Source organism: Drosophila miranda, chromosome 4 (assembly GCF_003369915.1).
Source record: "Drosophila miranda strain MSH22 chromosome 4, D.miranda_PacBio2.1, whole genome shotgun sequence".
Taxonomy (NCBI): domain Eukaryota; kingdom Metazoa; phylum Arthropoda; class Insecta; order Diptera; family Drosophilidae; genus Drosophila; species Drosophila miranda.
In genome coordinates, this window is record NC_046677.1 from 12,008,148 (window position 1) to 12,020,172 (window position 12,025).

Sequence of the window (12,025 nt, forward strand, 5' to 3'; positions counted from 1 at the left end):
TTCCTCAAAGTAAGAGTCACTCGAATCGTGGCTGTCCCTCAACTTGTCTCTGGTTTTCTGGTTTCTATGGCTAAGACGCCTCATTAACGCCTAATTAGCATCCATTTCACATGACGGGTTTTCTGATTGACGGCCAAAAAACTATCGCACCTCAGAGCAAGTTAATGGAGCAGCAGCACAATGGAGGAGATGGTGATGGGAGATGGATGTAGGAGGAGGAGGAGAGGCCAGGCCTAATGGATTCGACGGCTTTTCAATGTCAAACTGAGGAGCACGTGAGTGGAATCTAATGGGGCGGGTGTTACGAGAGCTTTCGATTGTACAGAGATCATAGACAACCCACAATTCTTTAGCGAATATATCCACGATTACCCGGAACTGCATTTTGCTTCGAGTTCTCCAACATCTTATAAGTTTTATCAACTACTTGACACATTCGACTGACACCCAACGAGCACTCAAACTCAAACACACAAACGAGTATCTATGTATCTATGTTTCTATGCTACTCGTACAAGCATGTGCCATGTGTGGTGCGCTGCCATTTCTGTAGCTTTTTCTGCCTGTCAATTGGTTTGTTAGTTCTTTGGCCTGCAGCAGTCGTTGACACTTGAGAGAGAGACAGCCACTGCCACAGCCACAGAAGGAGGAACGGAACACTTCTGGTGGCAAGGCGAAAAAAAGCTGCCGCCTGCTGCTGGCCAAGAGGCTGGTCGGGGAGACTTGGGCTTGACTTCGGGCCTCTCCGACAATAACAAGGAAATGCAATAAACAACAATTTTCTAATGTCATCAACATATAGACGATGACGACGACTACGACTACGTTTCGATGTTTTCTGCTTTATTGTTGTATTTTTTGTCTGGAGCTGGAGGTCTCTCTCTGGACAGTTGTTGTTTTTAGCACTGCGTGAATTGGCTGTAATTGTTTTGATTGCACTTCATGGGGTAAGCCACAGCGTTCTGTGCTCTCTCTGCTAACTCTGTTAATAAACCACTTTAATTGTGGGGCCTGGAGTCCAGGATGTGAGGGAATGTATATCATTTTAATGTGGATGAAGTAATTAAACACGACATTAAAGTTCTCCAATAATTAGGGAGAGAGAGAGAGAGTGTCAGGAATGGAGAAATGTCAGAGAGATCAAAGATAAGTGCAGGAATCTGAGATAGGAATAAGTGTTGTATTTTAAAGGGGATTGGATTGGAACAATTAGCTCAAAAAATAACATACTGCCATAATTGCCAGAAGTCATAGAAATTCTTATAAAACTACGGGTTCTACGGTGATTAAAGCTTGGAACTTTAAGTTTAAGGCCACATTTTCAAGTTCAACCTTCAACACTGTCATATGGGGCGTGCCACCAAGACTCAACAGCCTTAAAGTCAAACAAAAACTTTTTTAACTTTATAAAATGCAACAAAAAGCAGCCAAAAACTTTGTTTCAAGTCAAACTTAAGTCTGAAAGTCACGAAGATGTGCTGAAAGTACATTTTTAACAGCCTTAGACTTGGAAAAACCACTGCTGTTTAATAGAAAGACCTGAGAGAGCTGTAATTGCAACAGAAATGCGACTTTAGATGCAGAAAACTATCTCCAAAAATATCATAAAAACATGGGTCATCGGTGAAGAGTGAACTCTGGAATATAAAGATTTTATAGCACAGACGGTATACACATTCCCCGACAATCCATCCATCCACATACACGCATAGTACATATGTGCATAGATATATAATAAATTTGAGATGCCTGCCTGCGATTGTATCGCGGCAATCAATCAACCTTTCAATGCAGGAGCTCAGATGACAATGTGAATCCCCATCGACGGTTTGGTAAGCACTGCTGCAGCCGACACTTGGGTCAGCGACAAAAAGTGTTGCAGTGGCAATGCGGAAGTCTCTTGAAATTTATGAGCTGCTATGCAAAAAACTAATTTCAAAAGAGCACGACAGACAGCAAAAGTGGCAGAGAGAGTGACTCAGCCTCGGGCTAAGAGTTTGAGAGGAACACAAGACATAGTTTGAGAGGCACAAAGTGTACACTGTACAGTCTGCAGTTGGACAGTTGTAGAGCCACTGCACCAGTCAATAATTTCAATCAAACCACGTCTCAAGTCGTGCAAATTGATTCAAAAATCAAAGGCGAATATAAATCAAATTTTTGTCGAAAATTTTCAAGCACCCACAGGGCATCAGAAAATCAAAAAGCTCCCTTCCCCAACCCCCGAAAAGTGACTTTTGTGGGTCATGTGGGCGTCTAATTGTTTGAATTTTTGTCTTTAGCGAAAAACTATTGTCTATTGAAATTTATGCAATTGCAGTTTGCATTGGCATTTAATAGTCTTTGTATCTGTATATCTTTCAAGGGAAATACTACATTGTATACGAGTCTTACGAGTCTCTGTACGATGAACTTTTGTGGCCGCTTTGAAATGCCAAAGGTTCAGACTGATTTCCTGTGCGGAGGCGTTTTTATTCACTCTTTTTCTTAGCCATTTTTTAGCCTCGTTTTTCTGTGGCTGTTGGTTTATCTGTAACGCACCTTTGACAGCAGCAGCAGCGCAGCAGCAGCGCAGCAGCAGCGCAGCAGCAGCAGGAGCATTGACAACTTTCGCCAAAATGCAAAGCCACCAAAACCATCGCCTTATCGCGAGTGTCTGTCTGACTCTCCACCTTTTCTAAGTCTCTCTCTGCCACAGATTTTGGGTGCTCTTTCCTGTGGGCAGGCGGCCAGGCCACAGAGTGGAGCAGAGCACTGTCTAGACAACGCGGCTGCTGCCGCTGGGTGCTGGGGCGCTGTCTTATCAGGCAGCCCGAATCTCAAAAGGAAATTGCTTTAAATTTTTCGTAGTAGAAGAAAATATATACACATAATAATAATGAGTGACATTTCAGTGTCTCTGAAGCTGTGGGCTGATTAATGCATTTAGGAAATGAAAAGACAACACACTACGAGTGCGAGCGATCAAGAGATCAAGTCAACACATGTTCTGTTGCTGCTGCCGTCCTGGGGGCACAATACTATACGATACGTTTTATTTTTACTGATGATGATGATGCTGTTGCTGTTGCTGTTGACATTGGGGCGCCCCTCCATTGATCGATTATTGCAAAGCTACGCAAAAAGCGAAAAAGCGAAAAACTCGTTGGCTAATTGTGTCACAGGCAAAATATCCAAAATATTCTCGTACCACATGCCAGGCCACTTCAATGCCAAAAACTGGTTGAAAACAAAGCACACAAAATGCCGATTCATGACTTTTCGAGAGCTGCTGTCAACTGCATAGCTAAGTAGCAGCTCTCGGGGGCTATGGCTATGGTTTGGGTGTTAGATTTGACAGACACTTCGACGGAATACTTTTATTCCACACCCCCAACCCCTCTGCGTATTTAAGGTGTGTTTTAAAAATTAATAATAATAAAGAAACACAAAGAAATTTAGTGCCCGGCGTTAAAGTGTTTTATAGATCGTATTTCAAACTTATATAGAAATTAACGTTGGAAACATATTTCCGTTGACAGCAGCAAAAACAGCAAAAGCGGCGGCGCCGCCTGAAACATTGCCAACGTTTTTTCCATTGAAATTTTCGGGCTGTTGTCTTTGCCTTTGGGGCTTATCATCGAACGGTTATCGCCCAAGAGCGAACTCGGATCATAAAATTAATAAATTTATGTATTTATGCAAAAAAACAAAAAAACAGACAGCGAAAAACACAACAAAGTCTTGAAAAGGGGAGCGCCAGGCGATCTACAAAAAACTAAGAGCTGTCGCTGCCTCTTGAAGAGGGTATTAGGATTTTTGGGAGAACTTTGATTTAGAAGAAACAAAATATAAGAATAAAATAAAATAAGAAGAAAACTTTGGATGCTATAATATCCTCATCTAATTATTAAAGCTACTAGAGATCTCCATCCATCCATTCAAAATGACCTATGACGCGTTCAGGAACGAGTACTCAGTCAATGTGAATAATTTCGAACTAATTTGAGTGCTAAACAGAGTATTAGAGCCCTGCTTGAACAGGCAATCAAATCGATTCGGTGGGATTCGGGACTCGCTTCGAATCGCTCGCCCAAAAAGGACTGAACGATGCTGACACCGTCATTTCCGAAAATTTCGGTTTTTTTTCTCGCTCACTCTCCATTGGATTTACTGGTAGAAAGATGGCAGCAAGATATACAATAATTTTCATATTACGTATCCATGTTGCTGTATCTTAATATCCGTTTGAAAATCCCTTACAGAATAATCTTTATTGAGGTTCAAACAAACCCTTGGAATTGTACCACTATATCATAAATAAGAGCTGCTGTTCCTACAACAAATCCCTTTCTGCAAAGCCAACCCATCTTCACAGTAAGGCTTAGGTCTTGATCCTATCATATTTGACCCAGATTAAACAATATTAACTTGTACCTGCACTGGGATTAATTTAACCAGAAGGGTATTCAGAATTTCAGCTTACATTCGGCTTCGTTTCTGGTCCTCAGATACTCGTATATTTCTCTTGTATCTCTACTCTGACGTTTATCGAAGTGCATTAATTAGACACGAAACCTGCTATGTGAGAGAGTCACAGAGTGGAAGTAGAGGCCTCTGTGGCCAAGTTTTCGGCGGAACTTTATGTAGCGGGTGGAACCGGTCTCAAGACGATCTCGACTGGACCGAGACAGACCCTGCACTCCACTCACTTCCTCACTCAAGCACTTGATACGAGCGCATAAGCACTTTTGTGGAAATTATAAACAATTGAGGCTAATTTAAGTTTTCTTTTTTCTTATGCCACAGCAGAGGCTCGCATACGAGTATATCGTATATCGTATATATAACAACATTAGGCATGTAACTCGAGAGGGTTTTTTGTTCAATTTCAATGGGGGGAAATGAGTTTTTTGCGTCAATCTGCCCGAGCATATGAGATCTTTATATGAACGAGGGGCGAGCGAGCCTTAATGCATTTCATTAAGAGTTACTTCAGAGCCCGGACCCCGGACAGATGCGGCGGCAATTGCATTTGATTGGATGGACTGGAAAACCAATTGCATAACGAAGGTCGAAGCCAGAGCTGCCCCTCCATCCCACGAGAGAAAGAGAGGGAAAACAAGCATCTCTAATGCGGCAAAATCTGAGATAATGTCTGCTTAATGACGAAGATAAGTCTGCAGTCTATAATTCCCCCTTTCAAGTGTTTATTATCTTCCCGTCTCTCTCGAAAGAGAGAAAGAGAGAGAGAGAATTTTTAAGTTTAAGCGGATTTTTCTTTAATGCAAAATCAGCAAAACAGATAGACGTTTGAGATAAAGTGTGGAGAGTGGGGAGAGATATTTCATGGTTTGAGAGATAAGAGATAATCAGATTTTTCGGATGGCAACAACGAAAGATTTATGTGATGGTAATTTATGGGATAATTGATGTAAAAATCTGGCTTCTGACTTCGATGCAGGGGAAAGGCCTTTCTTTTTTAATTTTTTTTTATGGAAAATATTACATTTTTCTATAGATTATAGAATAAATATTATTGTTGGACGATTTTCTTAGTGGATTTTAAGTCTACATCATAATTTGTTGTGAAATGAGTTCAAATCGTTACCAGCTATTTATTCTCAGCCATCTATCAAGAATGTTTATAATTCCCATAAAAGATATACAACATTATGAAATTTATATTCCCCCAAAAATAATTCTTAGATAACATTCCTTTCGGCTTCTAAGCTCGTAAAGATCCTAATCGAACAGAAGTTTTATGCGGCTTTAGATAAAGATACCAGATACACAATTTTGGAGGTTACATTTTTATAGATTTCCTATGAAATTCCACAAAAAAGAAACCACCTTTTCAAGACTCCTTCTTACCACTTTAAAAACATTTCTCTCCTCCGCTTTAAAGTGTCTTCAAGCCTCTAGAAAACCCACTCTCATATCTTTCATCTCTCGCTAGGAGACAGAGGAGGAGACAGAGGAGGAGAGAGGGGTAGAGAGGCCTCTGCCAAATGTTACTCTGGGATTGCATTGCTGGCACCTACACAACAGATAAAAAGACAGCTTTTTCCAACTATTACGAGCACCTCCTCCCCCCGTACACTCGTCGTCCATTATTGTCCATTGGGGATGCATGTTACGGGGGCATAAACTATGTCGAGAGACCCAAACCGACCCCCCTTAACCCCAAAGCCCATTATCCCAAAAAAAATGAAGAGCCAAAAAAGAGAGAAAGAGGGGGGGAAAAGTTTTTCATTATTATTATTAGCGATGCAGGAGGGGGACTGGAGATATATAATAAGTAGAGAGGCAGAAAACTCATCAGCATAATCAACAAAACAAGAGAGTAAAAGGGAGGCAGCAGGCGAGCAGGCACAAATGTTGCATGCAACATGCACACGAAGAACCAGAGAGGGAGACCCTCTGATAGACAGACAGACAGACAGACAGAGTGATGTGGAGTTGTCGTCATTGTTTCGTGTATACTGGCATATAATAATTTCTGGTACTGTGTTGTCCGTCAAGTGGACGTCTCGTCGCCGTTGCACAGCCCAGATGTGCAGGGCTGTTTCTGTGGCAATTGTGTAATTACGGATGGAACTCGAGTGGAACTCCAGTTTCAGATCGGTGGGACCCCACCGAAGAGCTGGGGTTCTATCTGCATGCGAACCAATAAATTTCCAATTGCATTTCATTAGCCTTCGAGCGCATTCAAAGTCGGTCGTACTGACCCAAGGTTTCGTTTCGATTCAATTCGTTTCGCTCATCGTCTGATAAATTGTCTGCTGACGTGATTTGTGTACAGAGGAGAGACCCGACCACGGCTGGTGCGAGTACCCGTGATTCCCTATTCCAATTTTCTACTGGAAATCATTTTGATTAGATTTCTCGATTCGTTGTTTTCGTTTCGATTTGGGTTTTTATGCAAATTTCCCAGCGAAGTGGAAGTGGAGGTGGAACTGGAATCGGGAGATGCTTTCTATGCGATTGGCATTGTCTGGACATTGTCTGGATGTTGATGGATGTCTGATGGATATCTATCCACTGCACGTTCCATCGATCGTTGATTGTGGATCGATGATCGAGTAAATCAAGTGGAAGGAAAGTGTTGCCACATCCATGATTGATAAAAGACATTCCCCTTTGAACAATTTAGTAAATTGTTCCTCCTGCCTCCTTCTGCTTTGCTTGTTATTCAGACATAACGATAATTAAATTTTCCAGAATCTGAAGGGGAAACGAGAGGGGACACAGAGTGCCCCAAGAAGGGGAGTGCCTTCTGTGGAAACTCAAGCACTAAATGGAAGCCAGCGATAAGATGGAAAACGATAAACGGAGATGGAGATGGAGCTCTGCTGTGCTGTCCCTTCCAAGAACTACAATCATGAAGTGGAGCAGATCGGTCTCTGATGCTCAATGGGTTCAATGTTTGTCAAACTACAATTAGAAAATGGAAAGAGGAAGGAGGCAGCAGCAACAACAGAATGGGGCAGAGCTACGATCTAGCAGCTGCCACAATATTAGTTGCAGCTGATTAATGATTGAGTTGCATTCCAGATGCCCTTGTTCTGCTTGTGCCACTCCTCTCACTCTCTCTCTCTCTTCCTCTTTGTGTCGCTTTTCTCGCTTCTAAAGAGAAGTAGACAAAAAGCCGACATTAATGCCTGTTTATTGAGTGTCAGAGCCAGCCACAAGGACGGCTGCAATTTGACGGCAGCCGCAGCAGCTGCAACAGGCAACATGTTGCCAAAGGTGCAGCACCAATTAGGCAACATAAAGGTGCAACGATAGGGTAAAAATACTACAGAAAGGGCAGCAGCAGCACAAACAGCAGTCTTGCCTTGTGAGTGACTTCTGGAGTGTGTAATTTTCTGAATTATAAAGGTTGGGCAGCCATTTAACTAATTATTATATTAGTTGAGAGATGTTTGAAGGCTCTGGACTTCTATAAAAGGAAACTTCTGCTGTAGTTTCATTTAATTGAATGGGAACTTAAATCGTGCAATGTGCTCCTGAAAAATATGCTCTTCAATGTGAAGATCTCAAGGAATGGCATGATTATGGCACATCTGAAGTGTTTTTATACTTCGTATTACTTGATATTGCCCGGCGATGGAAATGGAGCCTCATAGGAACCTTGCGTACTGAATTTCGAACCCCTAAACCTTCTTTATTCGTCAAATCTACTACCTTATACATGTACCTCAAAAGTTCAACCAAAAAGTAAGAGCTTCTCGGTTTATACATTCGGCTTAAGCAGTTAAAAATATTATATAATTCTTTTTCCGTTTTAAAACCCTCTTTTGAAACAAAAGAAAATAAATGCTATATTTGGCTTTAAAATCACTTTAAACATACCACTTTAATCTGTTCTTTAATCTGTTTATCTTTTCCCCCTATTCTTCTGTGTCTTTAATCCCATTCTTCCTACATCTTTTAGCACTTCTTGAGCACAACATTTTCTACCATTCATTCAACTTAATTTCATAGCATAATTTTCTTATATTTTCTAACATTTTCCCATGCTAATTTTCCCTACTTTAATGATTTCCTCTGGACAACAATTTCTTGTCTCATTTTGATAATTATCATTTCCTTTCTTCAACACAAGAACAACAACAACAACAAATATTGTTCCCGCTTTTCCGCCAATTAAAGCGGACGGGAAGACTGGAACCCTTGAACCCTTTTTCTCCAATAAAATACGATTATCCCTGTCGTAGAACAGGTAGCGCCTCCATTAAGCACGCCAGACATGCGCCCTGGGATTATTTTGGGCTCTACATCGATCCATTGGGTCATTAGCCTGCCTTTTGAGCCGGGGACAGGGGACAAGGGACGGTAGCAAATGAATCGATGTGCGGGTCGGGTCTCTTCATAAAATTTGCCTGTTAATTAAGTGACGCCTTGCCCTGAATGGTCTTTGTGTGTCTCCCTTTGTGCATATTTTTTAAGTGTTTCTCTGAGGTTTGCTACGGGCACACACCATGTATTTGCTGGGCTGCTCCTAGGGCTAGAGGGCTGATCAAATATTTACATGGCATTTACATCAAACACACACTGAAAAATGCAAAACACTCAACAGCTGCCCCACCGAACACCGAGGCGGAGACTGTTTGGCGGCATCGGAAAAACGTTTTTGACATCGTTTTATCCTCAGTCCTCCCCTGCCTCCCTTCGACAAACATTCAGTGGAAAAGGTGCCAAACAGTTGGCAATGCCATTTGGATTTCCATTTCGAGATGGAAAATGCGGAGAAAATTGCTGCCTGCCTTTAATATCGAGGAGGAAGTGGAACTGCATTGAGGACTCTCCACAGGGAAAGGAAAGGCCCGACTGGGAAAAGTGATCTACAAAACATGTGTATCAGAAATTGCCCATCAAACTGTCAGCCGGAAATTGTTATGGACTCTTGAGATCTCTGCGCGATCTGCGCGACCAGCGATCCATGGCGGCTAATTGAACTGGAAAACTTGAACGAAGTCGAGGCTTTTCCTTTGCCATTTTCACACTTTCTCGATGGCAGGCAGTTCAAAGAGAAACGATTATTAGAAATCACAAACAACTTCAAAGTTGTGACGCCTGCCGTTTGGCTGCTTGGCTGTTTTGCTGTTTTGCTGGGGCTCTGCTGGCAGTGTGCGAAAAATTACAAATTAAAAACTAATTTTCCTTCGGCCCCAAACGCCCCGCCCCGTACGCCCCTCTGTGCCTCTGTGCCTCTCCTACCATATTTCAGGCATGACTAATTTTGATTAGCGGCGCATGAAAATTTGCTGCAGAGGAAAGTCTCTGCCGTCTCCGAAAATCAATCTTCATCTAGACAGAGGGCAAAAAGTTCATTCCGCAATATTCTTTCAATTAAAATATCTTCTCTCCGAAAGTTGCAGTCCTCTCCCATAAATCCCGAGAGCGGAGGCGCCTCAAATAAGAATTTATTACAAAAATACTTTTCAAAGCGGAAAACAAAAACAAAAAGGGAATACAGGATACACCGAAGGAGGGGTGGAACAAAATGCTGGGAATTTCCTTCAATTTCCCACTTCCCGATACAATAATTGATCGCATGCCACACACGCACATGGCAGGGCAGGGGAGGGTGACACCTCGAGGCAGAGACAGCTGCCACAAATGCGAGGGAGAGACGACTCTGATATTTCAGAGATGGAACTGGAATGATGCTCCCAGGAGTACAGTCCCAGATCTTATCCGATTGATTTTCCTCTGCTGTCTGCTGTGTCTGCCCAAAAAGTCATTAGCCAAAAGTCAATATGTGTGAAATTTGGCAACAGATACTGACTGCATTTCCATCAGACGTTTTTGCGGGGCATCAGACATCAGCCATGCACTCAATCAAGCAACAAAAACTGCAACCAAAAACAAACTAAAACCATCAACAATGGAGATCAGACAATGTCTTTTATTATCCATTTGGCTGCTGTTGGCTGTTGCTGTTGGCTCTGTTTCTTCTGTCTCTCTTGACATGTTTTTGTGCAATTTGTGTGTAGGGGCACAGGGGCTACTGTTTGTTGTTGCATCTGACAGTGGCTTGGTAGACCAGACCCCTGTGGAAGGAGGGTTGGTTAGGGGTGACATTTAGGGGATCGGCTCGTGGAATACGAGGGTGGCTGCGACAATGACAGAGCGATATGATCAATATACGAAGCTATAAAAAGTGTGTGGGTTACAGACAGTTTATGATAGGAAAACATGCACATGCACGTATAAAAAAGGTATTAAAGATCTTCCCTGGGGCTACAAAATGTTATATTTTTATTAAGAACAAGGTTTCAAATGGTTTCCGAATTATCATAGGTCGTTTATGGTCCAAAATGTAGGGCAGAGTGGATGGAAAGCAAACAAAACCATTCAGAAATGTGTTTTAAATATTTTTGTCTCTATTAAATAAAAAAAGTTGTGCGAGCCTGAGAAGCGCGTGAGCCGGGGGTTGGTGCACGAAAGAAACGAGTGCAGAGGGGGATTGGCCCCTAGCGGAAATATAACGACAGACTAGTTTCCGGAGACGAAGCTTCAGAAAACCATAAAGATCTATAATTTCTATGGAAGCTACGTGACATCATGGTCTTAAAATTCGATTTTTTGAGGCGGAATCAAGACAAAAAAGATATTAATCTTTAATCTGCGATGTTTTATGGACCTATCTTTGAATAAAAGTGTGTTTTTTGCAGTCTAATCATAGAAGTGGTGTCAAAGAGGTTTATAGATCCGATGTTATGTAAAAAGCGATCCTTTGTACATTTCCCATACAAATTCGGTCTCTGCTCAGTTATCTTCCAACAATTTCCATTCGCCAAGAGTGAAAACCCCTTTCAACAACTCCACTCCACCACTGGCACTTGAACTCCTCTGCATTTAAATGGGATGTGCAGGCTTTTCATCACATATGCCCCGTGAATACCGAGTAGTCGTAGAACTGAACAATTTGCCCAAAAAACTCATTTCGACATGCTCCATTAAACCATTTTGCCATTGTTGCACTTTCGAGTTTCCCCGTTTTCCCCGTCGTGAAAACCACCTCTTCTGTACTTCCGTCACTCCCCTGCACTACACTGCACTGCACTCTGCCACCTATGGAAATCTGCTTGGTGTCTGTTTAATTTGTTGCTATTTTGGTGGAAAGAAAAACAAATAAGACAGAGACAGAGAGAGAGAGAGAGGTACAGCTGATATAGCAGATTTTCCTATGGCAATAAAGTAATCTGCTGATTGTGCAATTATTGTGCCCCAAAGACTGGGTGCCTCGGGTGTAACTTTACGTGAGAGAGAGAATGAATTGTAAGAGTCTGGGAATGGGTCTGGTCTGGTCTGCAGACGGTGTCTGGGAGTGGGGACTGGAGTGTCTGAGATCTGGGCGGAATGGGATACGATACCCTCCCTAGCAATGAACACGACTTGGCGGCGACTGGTGTGCCCCCACAGCTTCCACCGCCAGTTCATGTTTAATTGTTGCAACATGTTGTATTGTTTGTTCACTTTTGCTTATCAATTATCTCTTTTTTATCTCGTTTTTAGCTTTTTTCTTGTTGTT

The 12,025-nt window shown here is 42.1% G+C and overlaps 1 protein-coding gene across 10 annotated transcripts in view; it reads right to left on the bottom strand.

Annotated features, from left to right (window-relative positions):
- The window catches only part of LOC108162324 (protein sickie), a 208,675-nt gene that overhangs the window by 16,695 nt on the left and 179,955 nt on the right, over positions 1-12,025 (bottom strand). The gene's annotated exons all lie outside the window — the stretch shown is intronic.